At 43.4% G+C, this 21,371-nt stretch overlaps 1 protein-coding gene across 1 annotated transcript in view; it reads left to right on the top strand.

Moving 5' to 3' along the window:
* Positions 1-821: 821 nt before the first annotated feature.
* PRICKLE1 (prickle planar cell polarity protein 1) overlaps positions 822-21,371 on the top strand; it is a 69,833-nt gene continuing 49,283 nt past the window's right edge. Inside the window, exon 1 of the mRNA XM_082239605.1 lies at positions 822-1,138. The gene's annotated coding sequence lies outside the window, so the exon portion shown is untranslated. The remainder of the gene's footprint in view (positions 1,139-21,371) is intronic.

Here is a 21,371-nt window from a genome sequence, read left to right as displayed (position 1 = left end):
TCTGCGAAGAGATGCCTGGGGCAAATATAGAAACCGAACGGAGCGACCAACCAACTGCCTCCCTCTCCCAAGATTAGTAGCAGTGGTGTGTGGGGTGGGGGAAGCTAATTGTCAATTTCACCGGAGGAAATTGGCAACGCCAGCTCTTCCGCCCCTTTCCTAGACGCATATCCATCAAGGGAAGGGCTTTAAAACTTTTGCCATGCCTGGGTGAACTTCAAATGGCGAGCAAAACGCTAATCACCAAACGACACAGTTGGTTAGAGCGTGGTGCTAATAACGCCAAAGGATGCAGGTTCGATTCCTATTATGGGACATTCCTGAATTTGTTAGCCGCCTTGAGCCCGGTCTTGGCTGGGGAGGGCGGGGTATATTAAAAATTATTATTATTATTATTATTATTATTATTATTATTATTATTATTATTATTATTATTATTATTATTATTATTCCTGCTTTGAATGAGGGTGGACTAGATGACCCGGTAGGTTCCCTTCCATGCTTCTATGGGAAGTTGTCCTTTTATAGCGGTTCGCAGCAGTCTTGCAGGGCCCCTCCTCCTTCTCTTCCTCCCCGCTTCCCCCCCCCCTGTTTTGGGGGACGGGCAGCGCCTACCCCCAAAACCTTTCCCTGCGACACCAAGGGGAAACGTCGCGCGCGCAGCCCACCCGTCTCCACTGACGCGATCCACCCAACCGGGTTTTCCGGAGCGCCGACGGGACGAGGCCCTTCGTCGATTGGCTGGCGCGGGCAGCTGCAGCCAATGGGCTGCGGGGAAGGCTTTCCTCATGGCAAGCGGGTGCCGGGCGCCGGAGTTCCAGTAGGGGAAGAGGGTTGGCCGCCGAGGGGGTCGCTGCTCGCTCTCTGCTGGCGCGGAGGCTCGCTCGCTCACTCGCCGTCCCCGGAGGCGCCCTTCTCCGCCGCCGCCGCCGCCGCCGCCGCGTTTCCGCTCGACATGCGCGGCTTCGGCGTGCGCTGATTTCCCGCGAGGGGTAGAGCCGCCGAGCGAGGAACCAGGCAGGCGCTGCTGCTGCTGCTGCTGCTGCTGCTGCTGCTGCTGCTGTTGCCTCCAATGTGGGGATCGCCGTCCGGCGAGAGCACCTGGGCGACTTAGTGGCCGGAGTCCTTCTCGTCGAGGGTGAGTCTGTGCTGCAGCAGAGACAGAGAGAGGGGGGAAAAAACGGAATTGCTTTCTGTGGTGTGGGGCACTTTAGGTAGAATCCCTCAAAGGAGGTCGCAGGATCGCCCCCCCCCTCCGCCCTCTTAGCATCTCCTGCCACTCTCCAAGAAAAGTCCCCGGAAACTGGTTACAGTACTGGAATAGGAAATCTAGCAAAAACAAGCAACCCGCCCCCTCCACAGACCCTTAACTTCTACCAATGATCATCATCTTTTCAAATTCCTCAGTGGTAAGTTTTAGGCTGCACTTAATGAGGGACTTAAACACACACACCCCATTTACTTAAGGGTAGATCCCACTGTTTAAAAAATGTTTTAATTGAAGATTTTCTTGGGTGACAAAAGTGCCATCGTCTCTGTTTTCAGATCATAAAGTCCTTTCTACAGATCGGTTATCTTCGATGTGAGACGTTAATGTTGTATATAGTATAAGTTTGGGGGAGAAGAGAGGGGGGGGTAAACCTCACTGTGGACTGCGTCTTGCGTGGAATGTTTCTTTGCCTCTTTTATACTCGTGCATTTTGATTCGGGCTGGTCAAGGTGATTTATGGAACCGAGACACAGAGTACTAGTTAACTCTCATTGGGGTACAATAGCGAGAGAGTGCTCTCCTTTCTCGGTGTAAGGAATGCCGTATTCAGTTCAATCCGCCGTTGCTTCTGTTTGGAAAAGGGTGAGTGCTTTAGGGCTGTACCCCCTAACGCCGCAGACAGTCCATTTTTGCTGGGAGTAAGCCCCTTTGAACTCGGTGGAACCTTCTTTTGAGTAAGCACCCATAGAGTTGGATCTGCAAGAAGAAAGGACTACGCGTGCATTGGTGTGTGGGTGTGCAAACCCAGAATTTGGAGGGTTTTGCTTGCAGAAGAATCGTGTCCAGAATGGGGTTGGTGCAACTTTTTGCTGTAACTTTCTCAAGCGGGTTCCGAAGCAGCTTTTAATTTTTAACTCTGCATGGCTATGCAAGTATCAGGAATGGAACATAGCATTAGGAACTAGTGTAACTATTTATTATATCAAGGTCAGGGTATGTGTGTAATTAAATCTCTTTGCACTTTTTTTTTATTAAAAAAAGAAGAAGCTATATTTATCTCTTATGCCCATAGCAATAAGCTGTTTCGCTGCGATCAAAAGGATGCATTTAAAGAGCACACAGCCAGTGTGGCAGTTGCTACGGAGTATCTGCCACTTTATATATTTATTTATACAATCCATGCAAGGAAAACTCCCATCTGTCTTTCTAGCAGCGGGCCATGGCTATAGATGGGTGTGAGTTTCAGGGAGTCTGCCTGAATCAGGCTCCAGATGTGTGAGCTCAGCTGTTGTCTGTCACTTGGGTGACAACTGGCTCCCCCCCCCCAATACAAGCAAGGCTTTGCTTTCTCCATTATCCTCAGTCAAGTGTCAATGTTTCAACTCCCTCCTATTATTTTGTATATACAGGGCAGCCCCGCGGGAGTTCCTTTGGCGATCCCTAACAATATGTCTGGGTCTTGGTTCTTTAAAGTGGTGAAGGGATGGGAGGAACATTTTTTAACTCTTGAAGGTGAAAACCATCTAAAATTCAGTTTTTAAGGTACAGAGTTAGCCTTCGCTACTTGGCTTAGAAAGTGCAACGAACATTAAACTCCCCTCCCCTTTCCAGACAAAATTGAGCCTTAGCTTGGAGATCTAAAACTTAAAGCAGTAACCATTTATTTTGGCTGACTTGGCTGGGGGGGGGGCACTCATCTTAAGGTGTATATGTGGCTATGTTTGGGCCTAGCTCAGAAATCTGTCACTGTTCCCACAGCTGGGGGTTAAGGAAAACAAAATAAAGCTCTTTTTGTACTAGCTTTAGTGTTTTTAAATGCCATCAACTGGGAAGCTTGAAGCACAGTGGGGAAGATTTTACAACTCCCAGCGCAATCTTGATGCAGAAGATTTAAAGGCTCGCCCTGTGTATTTCCCACATACTAAAACAAAAAGGTGACAAAAATAAATGGCTATCATGCCTTTTTCTATAGCTTGAGGTGTGATTGAGAACACTGACCTTTAGCTAGCTGTTTCCCCACCCACTTTGCCTGCAGCAAATTTAGCAGAATCTAGGTTTTTAAGATTCATTTGGCTCTGCCATTTCCCAAGTATTTCAGTTCATGTAGAAGGTTCTGTTTTCAGTTGCTTGCTGAAGGAATTGTTTAGTCTTTATTTGATGCTTAAGTTTCAAAAGTAAATACTCCAGCAACAGACATGGATTTCCCCCCCCCCCCGTTTTTTTCTAGCAAAAGCTGGTAGAAAGTTAAAAACAATTACAGCTTGATCCTGTGAATGTTTACTTGGAAAAAGTCCCACTGCACTAAAGGGGGCCTCATGACTGTGTAAGCCTAAAGCTGTAATCCTAGGCGTCTTTAGTTGGGAATGAGTCCCATCGAACTCTGTAAGACATAAACTTCCAAGTTAACTTTGCTTAGGATCACAATGCAAGTGGTAGATTTTATAATTTGGGAGCTACATGGCTATTTTCTCTTTGTATTAACAGATATTGTAGTTGGGTCAGCCTTAGTTACCTAGGCAAACTTTAACATCAGCTGGGTGGTGGTGGAAACCTTACAGGGTTAATAGCTGAGCTATTAAGATTGAAGTCAGATGTGGCTAAAAGCAACAGGGGAGTCTGGATTTCCCTAATATCCTGTAGTATAACTGAAAAGGTAATTGTATTTTAAAGGTTTTTTTCCCTTTAATCCACACTGTTTCTATTTAGAACTTTAAAAAAGAAAAGCTAAATGGAACCCCAAAATGCTTTAATGCAGTGGTTAATTGAGAATTAAGTGAAGATTTTAAAATCATGCAGTATGTGAAGATTTTTGCACAGAAATTGAAGTAATCCCAGAATTTTCTTGCTTAAATGACAAAGTTTGCCACGATAGAAAACTAGGATGTAGAATTGTTACATCCACGTGAGTAGAAAATGTTTTTAGAGACTATTGATAATAAAATGTTTGGTCGAGAACATTATACTTGTCAGAGATGTTGAAATATTTTGTTTCTTGCTGCTTGGATAACTGAGGCGTACTTTGGCGAAACAAATTCTTCTGCCTTGGTTGTTAACTGTTTGGTCTGTCTCCCCCTATCGTCTGAGAAAATCTATGGGTTTAGTGTGTCTTAAGTACATTGGAATCTCTTATTTGCTCATAACTGGTGTGGGGACTCTGGGGAGTTTTAACTCTGGGGGAAAGAGGGCCTTGTGGTAATTGCGCATGAACCTCAGCTCATTGCTGTACACGTGTGCTTGACTGAGCAACAGTCACCAAACATACTATCCTCTGCCTTGACCAGTGTGAGCAGCAGAGCTTTGGGTGTAGTGGTGGCTTCTCCAGTTCATTCGACCATGCTGCTCCCCAGCCAGAAGTTGGGTTTGCTATTTCACATCATGCCTGTGAACAAACATACTGATTTGTACCTGTGTAATGGCTGTGGCAGGGGGAAAGGAGGTAGAGAATAGGCTTTGGATGCAAAAGGCAGTGTATAGCATTTTCTGGTTAGGTTGGGGAAAATCCTTGTCTACAGTCTTAGAGAAGTGGCGGACCTTTAGCCCTCCATAAGTTACTGAACTGCAACTCCCATCAGCCCTACTTGTTGTTGTTGTTGTTTAGTCGTTTAGTCATGTCCGACTCTTCGTGACCCCATAGACCAGAGCACGCCAGGCACTTCTGTCTTCCACTGCCTCCCGCAGTTTGGTCAGACTCATCTTTGTAGCTTCAAGAACACTGTCCAACCATCTCGTCCTCTGTCGTCCCCTTCTCCTTGTGCCCTCTATCTTTCCCAACATCAGGGTCTTTTCCAGGGAGTCTTCTCTTCTCACGAGGTGGCCAAAGTACTGGAGCCTACTAAGCATGGCCAGTGGCTAGGTATGATGGGAGTTGTAGTTTAGCAAGATCAAGAGGACCAAAGATTTCAGAAGCCTACCTGCCCCAGAGAGCTGCTACCATTCATTGTAGGCAGTACTGAGGTAGAAGAACCAGTGGGCTGACTCTGTATAAGGAATGTTCTGTGTTTTGGTGAGCATATCTAGTCTCACCATTTGACCAAAATGATTGTAATCCTAAAACTAAACTGTAGATTGTGATTATTATTAATTTTTGGTCTTATTGTGCCTTGATATGAATGAGCCTTTTGCCTGCTCTCCATTTTGTCTGAACCAAGTAACTTTGCCTACCAGGTTTGGAACCATCCAGATTCCCACACCAGCTGCAGACTGTGGTTTAGATTTCTATGTTACTCTGAAGCAGTTGACCATAGCTATGGTCAGAGGTTTCCTGGTTTAAACACATGTGTAGTGGAAAGGTTTGTCCATGTCTCAGTTTAATAAGCAGAACTATGGTTGTCTGAATGCAACCAAATACTTGGCTAGTTGCTTCACATCACATTTTCAGGGCCCCTTCATGCTAGCGGCATACAGTCATTCCAATTTCTAGATAACATATCAGGGTATATGTGTGTGTGCTTGCCCTTTTCTCACCTTTTATTGTCTTTGCTATCTACCGTCTTTGTTTACTTTTTATCTTAGCCAGACTGACTTATCATTCCCCTCACAGTGATTATTACCTTTTCCTCCTCAGAAGTTGGAATATTCACAGATGTTCCGTGACACTACAACACTATTAAGGCACTAGTGTTATAAGATGTACTCGTGGCATCATTTTAAGATTAGGCTTTGAACAATAAGGCTAATGTTAGCAGTTGCTTTGACGATGGACCCTAGAGGCTCGTTCATGTATAATTTGTCATTGTTTCCAAACAAACTTTCAGTAGCAAATGTGAGAGAATGCCTTTCTCCTTGTCTTATAGTGGAATTTCTAGTATAACCATGCAACTGAGACATCTGACGTTGTAGCTGCCATGAATATTGTGGGATAGCTGTTGGATATGTGTTCTCTAAATCTGAACAGAATTTAACCATGTGAAACAATTTGTGTAAGGCTTTTATGTAAGGACAAGTTTGTTAACTCGGCCAGCTTTAATTGTTCGGTTTAATGGAAAAGGTAACCTGAAGTTACCTGTTTGGGGCATCAGTCTTCTAGGTATACAGGTGAGTTACCTTCCCCCACTTGCTTATGGGTTTGCCATAACAGGAACTGGAGGGAGGGAATTTCTTTTCTTCATCAAGCTGAAGAATGGTGAGAAGCAACATGTTTTACAACTTATAGCACACTGATGTCATGACATTTCTGGCAGCAGTACTCAGACTAATCAGATCATTTTCCTCCTTGCCAAAATGACAGTCTTTCCAGATGCGGTTTCCTTCATTCTTGGTCCATTGTCAAAGGGTATTTCCAGTTCTTGAGATAAATTTCTCAAGGGCCCTGTAATAACTCTTAACCTTGTTTTTCTATTATATTCATGTTTAGACTTTGTTCTAACTGAATTAATTATCTTAGGAAGACTCCAGGAACATGGTATGACCATGCAGTGTGTATTCATTGCAGCTTTTTTTTTATCTGCAGACAGATTTCCCACAATATGCACAGTAATTAAGATGCACCAGCCCATTCAATCACTTAAAGCTGTCTTTAATAATAATAATTAAATGCTGCAAAGGTGCTGTCATTTACCACTTTCTCTTCCCACTTCCCCCCTTCTCGCTTTTTTGGGGAGACGCAACACTGACTACAAGTCCTCACAGACTTAAATGTACTTGAACACATTTAAATGTCTGGCCCAAGTGCAACTAACTGTTGGATTGTGGCCATAATTTGAATTACTGATGACCAAAGGCACGATAATACCATAAAGTTAACCTGCAGGATATTTCCCAACAAACTTTGCTGGTTCTTAAAAATTATTTTCTTAGAACACTTCTCTTTTGCTGACCAAGCTGTTTAGAAGATGGAGTTATCTACCCAGAAGCCCCTCTCCATGCTGACACTGCAAGCAGCAGTGAAGAGTTTATGTGCTGTAGTGGTTAAGAGACTTAGCTACAAATAAGGAAATCCCTGGTTTGGATTTTGCCTCTGCCATATACTCACTAGATGGCCTTTGGCAAGGTACCCTCACAGTCTCGTGTTGGCAAATTAGAAACAATACTAGTTTTACTTACTTTGCAGGGCTGTCGTAAATTGGATAATCCATATAAAGCACTGTGAACAGTTGACAATGCAGCTGTTGGCAGGTTACTTTGTCAAAATAAAAAGGAGATGCCCCACAGGTTTCCTTGCCACTTCTTATTCTGGGATGGCACTTGCAGATTACAGTCATACCTTGGAAATTGAACGGAATCTGTTCCGGATGTCCGTTTGACTTCCAAACGTTCAGAAACCAAAGCATAGCTTCTGATTGGGTGCAGGAAGCTCCTGTGGCCAATGGGAAGCCCCGTTAGACATTCGAGTTCCAAAGAACGTTCGCAAACCGGAACACACACTCCTGGGTTTTCGGCATTCGGGGGTCAAAACGTCCAAGTGCCAAGGCGTTTGGGATCCAAGGCATAGCTTTATTCCCTGCCCAGACAAAAAAAACACCACACATGAAATAGCTGTGCTTTTCTTGCAAGCTGGTAATGACTCTCCCAACACCTAATTTGAAGACTTTCAGAAGCTTCTGGAATGATCTTTCTTCTGATGTTAGATGGAATGTCTTCTGGTGCAGGCTTCTAACTTAGTGCAGGTCAGACCAGAAGCAAGATGAAGGCCATTACCTGTCAGTTGGCTATGTCTGCTTGAAATACATGCATTAAATCTTGCCATCAAAGGTATGGAAGCTTTTTGAGCTGCTCTGCTCTGTTCTGCCTCACTTTACTGCCCTTCTCTTGGTCTGTAAGCCAGAATGTCTGGGATATGCCCAGGAATGCAAGCAAATCTATGAAGACATTAGCATGCTTACATTGCATTCAGCTGTGCCTTAAAAAAAAGAAAGAAAGAACATGAGCTGCAGATCTCTCACTTTACAGTTGTGGTCTTTGCCTTCAGTAACAACTCTTGTTTTGAACTACTGCCAATTATGCACAATATTGGCAGCAAGAAGCAGCTGTGTATTTTAAAAAAAGATAGCTTCTCTAACAACCTTCTGAGAATGCAATTGTGATTGTATTTAATTTGAATTAGGATTCTTGGTTTCCTGTTACTTCCTTCTTTTTTTGGTAAGCAGCTTTCCCAATAGCTCCAATGGGCAACATCCAACTTAAAGCTCATTGCTTTCGGTGGGTCCATTAATGAATCTGACATAGTGTTAGATATCACCCATTGCTTTTTAAATCTTACAGAAAATGGCCCCACGATGCCCATTTGCTGCAAGACTTGTTGAAACGAAGGACAGATCTACCAGTAATAGAGGGAAACCTATGTCTTTAAACACCTGCTGTAAAAGTGATTTTTCAAGCAGAGGATAGAACTTAAAAGTTATATTAGTCTAAAGTATTTGATGCTTTTTCCCCCCTAAACAAGAGACTGGGATATACCCATATGAGATAAGTGAGGTTTGTGTGTAAATAAAAGTTCTGGGAGGCATTCATTGACTGCTGCAAAACTGCAGTGTCATCCTCATACTGAATTTAGGCAGCAGGCCAAGCCATGGTTAAGGAAGCTTGATGTGAAGTCTGATTTACAACAGACCATGGTTGTGATCTATCAACAAAGCAGAACTGGGTACTGTAAGTTGAAATGTGTCTGCAAACCATGGTTTGGCATTACATCTCAATTGAGAAACTGTTAAGGCTCCTGTTCCACCTGCTAACAGCCTCTGCACCTAGACAATTCACCTTGATTCCACAAGTAGTACTTTCAGTGGCCTCTTCAATGTGGAGTTCATAACTACTGGAAAGGAACTCATTTAGATGCATAATTGAGACTTTTTAATTTAGCAGAACCTTTTCAGAATGAAAGTTTAATTATTGTCTCGTAGTACTGAATTGTAATTTTAACTCTGTTAGTTTTGATGTATCTTTTATATTCTATTTTAGTTACCTGTGCCCTGAGGAACTATAGTTGATAATGGGTATAACTCTAGGGATGGAAGGAAGAGACAAAAGTGTGGAAACATAGCTTGGCAAGCATGTAAACTCTAGAGTTTGGTGTTTGCCCTGGCCTTCTATTCCTATTGCCATGCACTTTTTAACCAGATCATCTGTAGTTATGCTACGATAGCAGCCCCCTAGGTTCAGTGAGTCTTCTGGAAAGTTAAGTATGTGCTGGATTGAAGTGCTAACTGGAATAGCGGCCAATCCTTCCAGCAAGCCAAGCGTCTTGCCTTCTGAGACTTTGATGGGCTTTGGAGGATAAATATCTGAAGTCCAAGAATAGAAACTTGAGATAGGCCCTTGCTCAGCACCTGTGATCTGCAGCAGAAGTATCCAGCCAATCTAGTTAGCTCTAGCCAGTGCCAGCCCTTCATCTGTTCAAGAGCTTAGCTTCTCTTTGTTTCAGCCAAAAATGCTTAGTATAGCTTATTGGTGGTTTTGATGACCTGCATGTCTAGAACATTTTCATTTTGTTTAAATCAGGACATTTGTAAGATTGATTATGGTCCACGGATGTTCTGATGGTCAGCCTAGTTAGTACCTGCTGGTTCCTAAGATTTCTGTAAGGAGTGTTGGATTAAGTGGAGCTTCTTAAGAGGCAAAATACTTATTATGTTCAGAAGCAAGAGTGCATGCCCGGGATCCCTTAACGCTGATTAGTTATGCCTTGCCTGTTAAGAGTAGATACTTGGGATCTCTTGCTTTGTAAAATTTGAAACACTTGGTGGACCACAGGGAAACAATTGTGTGTGTTTTTTTAAAAAAAACAACCAAAGTAGCCCACACACATCTGAATGGGTCCTCCTCTTGCTTATATTACATGCCTTCGAAGAAATAATTAATGTGTCTGTGTCGACTTATAATATACATACTCATTTCTAAATGGAATTAAGTTTGGCATGAAACCCTGTCTTGTGTTTTCGCAGATGTTTCCTGAAATGTGTGGATTGTGTAATAAAACGTAAGAATTTTGGAAGGCTTTCTGTTCCTTTTGTTTATCATGATTATCTTATGGATAACTTCATTGTGAGATCTTTCTGCCTGTGTTCAAGGCACAAAGAGAGGCTCTGAAGTGATAAATATAGTTTTCACTTATGGCCGATCACTGAAGTGATTTAGATCTTTGTTTCTTGTGCGTGTGGAAGAAAGGAATAATATAATATTGTACATTTGTTTGTTTTAGTAAAATGTAATCCTATAAATTCCTTTGTGCTCTTTCTATAAGTCTAGACAGCTTGGTGGGCTAAAAGCCAACAAAACGTCCTTGCTCACTGCCCAGTGTGCTTGAAAGAACAAGACAACTGGCCGCCTATGCTGGAAATAAATTCTTTATTTACAAAAGAGGTTAAACCAGAAGCTGCTTTGCTCGGAAGAGTAAAGTCTTAACGGCTAAGAAGTCCAGATCTCAATAGGTTTCCCTTGTGCTTTCAAAAGGTTGTTCTGAGCTCCTGATTTATTGGGGTTGGGAATACTGTTGGAGATCAAATGATGTTGCCATGTCATTGATTGACATACTGTTCTAATGCTTTGTGGTAGGTTGTTGAGAAAGCACTCCCATACAATCATGTCTCCAAGCTGGCTCTAACAACTACAATATAGAAATTGCTGCCAACATCCCTGGATCACGCTACTGACAACTGGGGGGGGGGGGAATGGGCAGGCCTACTGCTGGAGGAGAAAGACTGCTCCCAAACCCTTCCAGCCTCTCCCTTTTTAAGGTTAGGCATTGTAGCTCTGTGAGGGGGTAAAAACTACAATTCCCAGAATTCTTTTGGGGATGTAATGCCCTTGAAATGCATGGTGTGCTGCCATTTCAGTGGTTTATAACATTGGATCATTTTTGGTAAGTCTTTCCGCCTCCACCCTCTTTAGATGAAAGCAGAGCTTTCAGTTGAAGCCATCTAAATACTGCTAAATACACATCTTGTTGATGAATACTGAGACTAAGCACAGGTAACCTTCTCTAGATTTAGCCAGCATTGTAATCTTCCTCCCCACCATGACAATAAAATGTAATAATATATTTAACAGACACACACACACAAAATGGACTCTATTACACTGTGGGCTTGCATTAATTTGCAATCCTTTTGACATGTTGTGTTACCATTTGGGACTGAGGTTTTGTCAGCACTGTAACTGTTCTTGGCATTATTGTTTTTATGATCTCCTTATGGATTCAGTTGGTAATGAGTAATGTAAGAGCTGATTATCTAAATTGTGGAGTCAGTCTTTTAGAATTAGCAGTGCTTATCATCTGATGCTCCTTGATGTAACTAGGAGCAGTTAGGACTTTTTAGAGGCATTTTGAAATCTCAACCCTTGAATTTAAATGCCTTCTTTATCTGGGCCCAGCTAATAATGTTGCAGTAAACCAGACATAGGGACGCGGGTGGCGCTGTGGGTTAAACCACAGAGCCTAGGACTTGCCGATCAGAAGGTTGGCAGTTCGAATCCCCGCGACCGGGTGAACTCCCGTTGCTCGGTCCCTGCTCTTGCCAACCTAGCAGTTCGAAAGCACATCAAAGTGCAAGTAGATAAATAGGTACCGCTCCCGCGGGAAGGTAAACGGTGTTTCCGTGTGCTGCTCTGGTTTGCCAGACGCAGCTTAGTCATGCTGGCCACATGACCTGGAAGCTGTACGCCGGCTCCTTCGGTCAGTAAAGCGAGATGAGCACCGCAACCCCAGAGTCAGCCACGACTGGACCTAATGGTCAGGGGTCCCTTTACCTTTACCTAAACCAGGCATAGACAAACTCGGCACTCCAGATGTTTTGAGACTACAATTCCCATCATCCCTGACCACTGGTCCTGTTGGCTAGGGATGATGGGAGTTGTAGTCCCAAAACATCTGGAGGGCTGAGTTTGCCTGTGCCTGCAGTAAACAGCGATAGTGGGGAGCTGAACTCCCCACTTTTCAGCATGCACTGATTACAAATGGTTAGCTGTGCAGGCTCTCAAAGTTTAAGTGGAAGAAAGCTTCTTGGTTACCTCTTTATGCTTGCTTGAAAGATTTTCCTTGTTAAACCACAGTCCTGCAAATGATAACTACACAAGGGATCCTTGGTCAAATTGTATTTCCACAGCACAGATGTTGCAACCCCACTCAAGGTGCTTGTAAGCCTTTATAAGGAGGTGATATCTGTCTATCTCAAAGAGTTGTATACAGAAGTTTCCATTCCTGTCCTGTACCACTGGAAATATGGTTGACCTCCAACTTGTGGGAATCTGCTAACTGGTCACTACCAAGCTGGGCCTTGAATAACTCAAGACAGATAACTGCTATGACATAAGTTGTTGAAATAAGAAAGAACCATTATTCCTTGTATTTGTTAGCTGCTTTTCTTACAGTTAAGAAATGAATGCTAACACTCAAGATACAGTAGTTTGCCCCAGAGTAAGACATGTAAAATCCAGGGATATGGATAAGGAGTAAGATCATTTAGTCTTAGAGAGAAGTGGCTATGTGAATTAGACTGCCATGATGCACATATAAAATAGTTAATGTGGGAGCAAGGCCAACACAAAGCAGTTTATTTGCCTAACAATGTTCTTTTTTTGCTCATTGTTTTCTGTTCTCCTTTACCATAGCACATCATGGGGTCACTAGATAAGTTCCATTAGATGGGTTTCTCATTGTTCAGCTATACCAGGGTTTCCCCAATCTTTGGTCTCCTGTTTTTTTGGACTACAACTCCCATCATCCCTCGCTAGCAGGAGCAGAGGTCAGGGATGATGGGAACTGGAGTCCAAAAACAGCAGAAAGCCCAAGTTTGGGAAACCCTGAGCTATACCAATGAGACTAGGTGCATCCTTAAAATAAATTTTAAAAAAGCCCTAAAAGTGTTACATTTTTGTATTTACATTACAAATCACACACTCTTGAAACTACAAATGTATCCATATAATTATGTATTCAGTGTCTATACTGTATTGACTTGGCTGCGTATGCGATTCTAACTCTTTACACTGTAACTAGAAAATTCTGGGCTCATAGTTTGCATGAACTCTGCATCCTTTCAAGCTCCAGTTTGGGGATTTTACATTAACAGTATGTGAGTAGTACTTTGTAACTTTTTAAAATGTCATTTTGTTTGTAGGCTTGGCTCTTTAAAGGAGGTTCAACTAATGGTGATGAAGAATTAATCTTCCGGGGGGGGGGGGACGGACGGACCTGTCTCAATTTGCTGTCTCCATACCGTCCGCCGCCTGCCCTTTCTAGCCACAAGTTTTTCCATAAATGGAAAACTTGTTCTTTTTTTCTTTTTTTCAGACTCTCTCTGAATAGTTAATCTCGGGGAAGTGTCTGCTGAACAGCTACATAAAAACCTCAGTATTGCTACAAGTCTTGCTTGGATACTGGTACATGTGTACTTCTTGGCAATATATGGAGGTACTTAATTGGCATCTGTGCTCAAATCACTGACTCTGATTATGCAGCAATGCTATAAAAAAATATCCACACTAGGTCTGAGTTTGTTTTCCCACCCCCCAAACAGTCCCCTTATTCATCAGGAGCAAGCTCTTCACCGCTAGCTAGTGGAGTTTGAAAAACAACCACCCCTAAACAGGATTCCCAACTGAATTTTTTTCTTAGTTGAACAGTTCAAAAAATAACTTTTCCCAATTGGCTAATCTGAATCTGGGACAAAAAAAGGATACGTAGAAAGATTTCTCTCAGTTACTTGAAATAAACTGGATTACGCTGTTCTTAACAGTGGCCAATCAGATGCCCATGGAAAGACTGCAAGCAAAATCTGAATGTAGCAGCAACCTCTCCACTTGTGATTCTCAACAAAATTATTATTATTATTATTATTATTATTATTATTATTATTATTATTATTATTATTATTTTATACCCTGTCCATCTGGCTGGGTTCCCCCAACCACTCTGGGCAGCTTCCAACAAAGTATTCAAATACAATAGTCTATTAAACATTAAAAGCTTCCCTAAACAGGGCTGCCTTCAGATGTCTTCTAAAACAGTGTTTCCCAACCGGTGTTCCTGGTGTGCCATGGGAGGGAGGCGGGCGAGTCGGGCGGCGAGAGGCGGGGCGGCGGCGGCGAGGATCCGCGTCGAGCCGGGGGCGGCTCCGCGGTGGTGGTGCCGAGGTTTCTCTCTCCATTCTCCCCTCACACACACACACAGGAAATAACACAGGATCAGCTGACAGGACCCGGCCAATGGGGCGACGGCGGGGCAGCGCGCGCAAAAGGGAGGAGCGCGAGACGACGACGGCGCAGGGCGGGAGGGCGGCGCATTGCGCGTGCTCAAACCCGCCCTCCAAGGCGCAGAGGGGAGCTGGGCAAGCGCCTTCTTCAACCATGCGCTCGTTTAAAGAGGCAGCGCCCGGGCGGGTCAGAACTCTGTGCCTCTCGCCTAGGGATGAAGGCGGGCACCGGCTTAAGCCAGTAGTAGCCTAATAATGCATTAACTTCTGTGGGACTTCCAAGTAAACACAGTAGCCCAGTGCCTCCCTCCCCAAAAGGAGGGGGAATTACAGCAGCGCAGGCGACTCCTGCGTCTCCCCGATATTTAAGGCTGCCATCCCTCATGCACACTTACGCGGAAGCAAAACCCCGTGAACAAACTAGGGCTTACTCCAGAGTAAATACGGGTAGGATCTGGCTGCAGTTGTACAAGAAGAAGCAATTGATAACACTTTCTATCTCGCGCTTCAGCCGGAAATGCTGCTACCACAGTTTCCAGCCCCTATTGCTTCCCTTTCACTATATTATCTCCCCTTCCCACCCCCCACCCCGCTGGCCCGCCAAGGGATGGGGGGTTGTGAGCAGAATCATAACGGGTTCAGTCAGAGGCAACGGCTTGAGTTGTCCAGATCACGGCTGGCACCAAAGGGTGGCGAGGTCTGGCCCGCCATCCTAACCCACTCATGGTTCTCCTATAGGTGGCACTCAAGAAAATTAGAATTTGGAGGCAGCCCAAAAGAGTTCTTCCTGCCTTTTCCAGGTGAAGGGGGGGGCACTGCCTAGAACCCACTCTGTTTAAATTTCTCGTCTCCTGTCTCACCAGCTGCTGCTGAAACACGAATGTTTACTCATTTTTTAAAAAAGCATTAAAATGCCTAAGCAAACAGAGGCCCTTACCAATAACATCAGGTTCCTAGCTGTATAGCAGTGGCAAGATCCCAGGGCAATGTGTCTCCTATTAAAACAACACTGTGATAAGCAACACCCTGCTATGAAGCCATAAAAAAGGTAAGACAAATCCTCAATGCAGGCTCATTATTAATCCAGCTTTTCAACCTCCCCACTGGATACCACATACTTGATCTACTTAACCTAGCATATTTGGAAGAGGGATGCTAGCCTAACCATTACCTTCTATGCTGTTACTATTTTTTTTTTTTTTACATAAGTAAAAAGTGACCTTTCCCCATCTGGCATGGTGGTGTGCCTCGAGATTTTTTTCATGAAACAAGTGTGCCTTTGCCCAAAAAAGGTTAGGAAACACTGTTCTAAAAGTCTGGTAGTTGTTCTTCTCTTTGACATCTGGTGGGAGGGCGTTCCACAGGGCGGGTGCCACTACCAAGAAGGCCCTCTGCCTGGTTCCCTGTAACTTGGCTTCTTGCAGCGAGGGAACCGCCAGAAGGCCCTCGGCACTGGACCTCAGAGTCCAGGCAGAACGATGGGGGTGGAGACGCTCCTTCAGCTATACTGGTATTCAGAGACGCTACTGAATTACATACCATATTCCAGGCAATTATTTCTTGATATTTTCTGATTCTATATTATAAACTATTTCCCTTATTTGTAGTTTTTTAAAAAACAAAAGCCTTGCTCATTCAGTTCCAAGAGATTAGACCTGTTGCTGCTTGATCTCTAGAAAGCTCAGTTTTTGCCAGTGCAATGTGTTCTCACACTCTGAAACTTGTGTTGAGAAAAGGCACATGGTTCAGAAATAGATCTAGAAGTTGTTTGTAGGCAGTGGCTTGCTTCATGCGACACCATAAACTATAGCTTAGCAGAACTGCAGAAACATCTCTGACAGAAACTCTGATCTACTTTACTTCTCCCCAGTCATTTTTTACTCCCCATTTTAGATAAGACAAGTTTTGGCTTACTGTATCATGCAAACCAGGCTAGTGAGGGGAAATGTCAACCTTTGCAAAACGGAACTAACTTTGCCTTGTGCTGAAGTTTAATACTGTATATCAGTCATTAGCATAATTGCAAATGGATCATTGGCAGTAGGGTTTATGTTTGTGTGAACTCATCAGATTTCCATGGAAAGGGTAAATTTGGATTATATGGCAAAAACAGGGCTGGCATTTCGATGACAGCAATGTCATGTGGGAGCTGCAAAAAGCATGTATTCGCAAGAGCACCAGTCCCACCATAAACTTGCCTTGGTCTTTGGTTTTCCTCTCCCATCACTGTTAGGCTGCCCTTGGAAATGTTTATTCATGAGGAAGTACTTACAGCAATCTCTACATGTGGCTCATTTTTTAAAAAAGGTAAAAATGCTGACAGAATCTAGTGTGAGGGGGGGAGGGAACCCTAATTGATAGAGCCAAACTCCTAAAGGCACATGAAAGCTTTGTTTGCCTCTTACAATTTCCTTTTGTTTTACTATAATAGCTTACTAGTTTGCTGTGGAGTGGCCCTGGGTTCATTTTCCAAAGGGAAGAGTATATTCTGCACACAAACGCTGCCTGCCACATTTTTTGGCTCACCCTGTGAAGGAAGATCATAAAAGCTTCAGTTTAACTTTTTAAAGTTAAAACCTTGGATTGCCCTCTGTTTGCAGATACATATTTGAAAAGACGAATGTAAGGAAGTGTCTTGCTGTGTTTAAAAATTGCTATGCTCCCTGAAATCAGTGTAACGCTGTGATTCTGGTCTGTTACCCTGCTTCTTCCTGGTGTTTTTGCCACTATACATAGCTGTTTCTGTTGCCTGGTGCCTTTGTACACCGTTATAGCAAGCAGTGTTGGCAACGGAAAATGCACACTTGAGAGCAAGCCAGTGAATTCAGCAGGACTGACTCCTGGGTAAACATTCATAAGATTATGCTGTTAATCTCAGGAATAGCCGGTTTTTGCCTTCCACAACGTGTCTCTCTCCAGATGTAGCCTTAAACATCTGGAGGGCATCAGATTGGGAATAACTGTCCTATCTTAATTTTTAAATGGAACACCTCTACTCTGTGCTTGCAACAAAGGAAACCATTGGAAGTTAATATATATCTGCACTCTCTAATGATGTAACAACTTCTGCCTAAATCTTTCACCCTTCCACATTTGTTTTGCTTTCTTTGCGGCATTGGAACCCTGTGAAATTGTGTTTCTGGTTATCTTTGACATTTAAGAAGATTGAAATGTTTTGGAGGATAAGACTAGGTTCTCCTACTGTTGGGGTGGCAGATTGTCTCTGAATACCAGTTGCTGTGAATCACAAGTGGAGAGAATGGTGTTGCCTTTGGTTCCTTTTGGTGGGACTTGCTAGAGGCATTTAGTTGTCCATTGTGAGAACAAGATGCTGAGTTAGTTAGGCCTTTGACCTGGTCTAGCAGGGATCTCCTTATGCACTTATGAGTTAAGAACTACTGTTGAATATGCAGCACTGTCTTAATAATAATGTTACGGGTGGGCTTTTGGGTGTCCTGGGTGCCAAATAACCACCTCTGTACTCCTGAAGGGGGCTTTACTCTAAACATTTTTAAAGCTGATATTTCCTGGAAATATCTTTGCCCTATGCTCTAATGTATTATTTTTATTTTTATTATTTTATGATTTATACCCTGCCCATCTGGCTGGGCTTTCCCAGCCACTCTGGGTGGCTTACATTGAAAATTTCCCAATATGGGGCTGCCTTCAGATGTCTTCTAAAAATATGTCTTCTAAAAGTCAGATAGTTGTTTGTTTCCTTGACATCTGATGGGAGGGCGTTCCACAGGGCGGGCGCCACCACCGAGAAGGCCCTCTGCCTGGTTCCCTGTAACCTCACTTCTCACAGTGAGGGAACTGCCAGAAGGCCCTCAGAGCTGGACCTCAGTGTCCAGACTGAATGATGAGGGTACGGACGCTTCTTCAGGTATACTGGGCAGGGGCCATTTAGGGCTTTAAAGGTCAGCACCAACACTTTGAATTGTGCTCAGAAACGTATTGGGAGCCAGTGAAGATCCTTTAGGGCTAGTGTTATATGGTCTTGGCTGCTACTCCCAGTCACCAGTCTAGCTGCTGCATTCTGGGTTAGTTGTAGTTTCCAAGTCACCTTCAAAGGTCCAAGTGGGAGATTACCAGAGCATGCACCACTCTGGCGAGACAGTCCGTGGGCAGGTAGGGTCTCAGCCTGCATACCAGATGGAGCTGCTACACAGCCGCCCTGAACACAGAATTGACCTGCGCCTCCATGGGCAAAAATGTAGCCATTGATTCTGAGCATTTATGCGAAAATTGCATCTGTTAGGCAAACTGGATGTATAGAAGTGGAAACACAGAGTGATGTTGTTCAGTGCAGAGGGAAATGGGGGTGGGGAGAATAACCCAGTGAGTGTAAGAACATGCTAAAGCTCTTAACTGTAGCTAGCAGAAATCTGTTTGAGATGCTTATATGAAAGAAAATGCCTGTTGACAAAGAAAACTGGCTTGTTGCGCAGGGGCGACCTTTAAAAAAATTTCACATAATGTAAAAAAGGTGACCTACTACTTTGATCTTTTGCTTCTTGGACAGGATGTGTAAGTAAATAACTTAAAAGGGGAACAGCCTGCCAATAAGATGATTACATTCCCACATTCATTTTACCCGACATGAAACTGGTGCCTTTTGCAAGCATGCAGATCTTAACAAATTAATTAACGACCTGTTGTCTCTGTGGCATCAGAGTACTGTAGGAAAAAGCCAAGCATAACAACGCTGAATCCAATTTTAATTTCCAGCCAACACAAAAGTGATGGTTGCCCCAAAGCGAGTAAGCTTGAACCAAGAAACCTTACAAATGGAATGATCTGTGGGAAGTGTTTTTATGTTTAAAAACCACATTTAATCATCAGCGTGAAAACCCAATCGAGATCAGTAATGGGGAAAAGCCAGATGCAGCAAGAAAACAGATGGGAGACACTCACTTTGTGATTGGGCCAGGGCCAGTTTCGCTGGTGATTTGGCATTGCTCATGTGCGGGTGAGAATCTGTTTAAAAAGTAAGCATAGCTCATTGGTAGAGCATCTACTTTGCTGAAGGGCCTAGGTTCAGTTGCTGGCATCTCCAGATAGGCCTGTCACAGAATGATGTTTGAAATGTTCTGGGTCTGCTACCAGTAGTTCCAGTTGCTTTTGGACTACAATTCCCATGATCCCTGGCCACTGGTCCTGCTAGCTAGGGAAGATACGAGTTGTAGTCCAAAAGCCGCTGGAGACTCAAGGCCGGGAAAAACTGGTGTGGACCAAACTGGCTGGACCCATGGTGAACTCTGTATAAGTCAGCCTCCTTTGTTAGGCAAACATACAAATTGGCACGCACACACCCCAAAAAAAGTATTATTGCCGCCGTTGAAACTAAGGTTAAGTTTTTCAAATTCGGAATAGCAAAGAACTGGAGCCGTTTGAACAGTTTGTTACAATACTTCTTTTTATTTAAACAAACAAAGCATCTGAAGAATTGACTCAAAAAATCTGGTTGGCTTGACTCAAAGGAGCCCTTCCCAAATGTTAATTGTCTAGAGCAGTTTCCCCACCCCCACCCAAGCTAAACACTGATAATGGAAGGGCTTCAGGGCTGGGAGTATCATAGTGTCTGTATGCCATGATTTCTGCAAGTCACTGCACTTGGGCTTCTTTCTCAGAGACACATTTGTGTGGCTAAACTGTGGCCCTCCAGATGTTGTGATTCACATCTGCTATCACCCCTGACCACAGGCTCTGCTGGCTGGAGCTGATGGGGAGTTGTCTCAAATATCTGGAGGACACGTGGTTAAAGAAGGCTGTCTTACAAGCTTCCAAGAATACATTTGGATCCATGCTGGGGCAATCTTTTTTTGTACCAAATATATATGTATGCACTCACATGTGCGCTGCAGCACTGGATTGGGGTTGAAGGTTTGGTCCAGAAATAAGTTTTCTTCTGAGAGTGTAGGCCTCATCTAATGACTGTTTTGGAATTTTGTGAATCTTGGATGATCAGGTTTAATTCCCTCCCCCCTTTTAACACTTGAGATGAGGTCATAGTGAGAGCTGGCTATGATGTTCTTTGCTTTGAGAGCTTTGCTTAATTGCAGGGGATAATTAATTTTAAGCTTTGTAGATTAGCGGTTACAAGTGTGTTGGGTTTCTTTTTACTGTCCTCGTGGTTGCACAACTATCCAGTAGTTATGCTACTTAACTGCCATTGCGACTAAGGCTACCGGTGAGATCTTTGGCAAAGGGCTGTTACTGTTTGGTTTTTAAAAATAAAGTCAAGGGATGCTTTTGAGGCTGAAGAAAACACACGTATAATTTTATCAAAGTATTCCTTAAGGAAGGGAGGAAAGGGAGTCGCTAGATGGCACTCTTAAAACATGAAGCAATAACGATGACTCCTGGTGTGTGTTTTTTCTCCCTATCTACTTGAACTAGGAAGGGAAGTCTTAAAAATAAAAAATCTCAATTCAGGGATGTTGTACCTTGGGGAAGCAGTTTCAGAACGGACAATAATCAAAGCCCTTGTTCTCCCATGTCCAGTGCTAATAATATTATGGCTTATTTTTAAAGGTGAGGAATGTGAAAATGCAGTGAAGAAATAATCAAAAGCAGATTCCCTAAAAGTATTTGATAAACAAAATATATTGCGCAGGGTGCATTTCAACCTGCATTCCTTGGTGCCAAATGTGTTGACAGCAATAACGCTTGCTGCATATAGTCTCCAGTTGGACAAAGTGGGTTGTCTGTGTGAAATAATTTTATTAAAAACTTTCTGTAATAGATCCATAATACAGCAAGCAACTCTACAAACAGAAACTGTAGGACATCCTTGCAAAACAGGCGCGCCTGCCCTCTGGAATGCCATCCCAACAGATGTCAAGAAAATAAACAACTATCTGACTTTTAGAAGACATCTGAAGGCAGCCCTGTTTAGGGAAGCTTTTAAATGTTTGATGTTTTATTGTATTTTTAGTTTTTTGTTGAAAAGCTGCCCAGGGTGTCTGGGGAAACCCAACCAGATAGGCGGGGTATAAATAATATGTTGTTGGTATTGTTGCTGTTTGTTT

Source organism: Podarcis vaucheri, assembly GCF_965113315.1.
Source record: "Podarcis vaucheri genome assembly, chromosome: 10".
Lineage (NCBI taxonomy): Eukaryota > Metazoa > Chordata > Lepidosauria > Squamata > Lacertidae > Podarcis > Podarcis vaucheri.
This window is presented reverse-complemented; position numbering and strand designations above follow the sequence as displayed.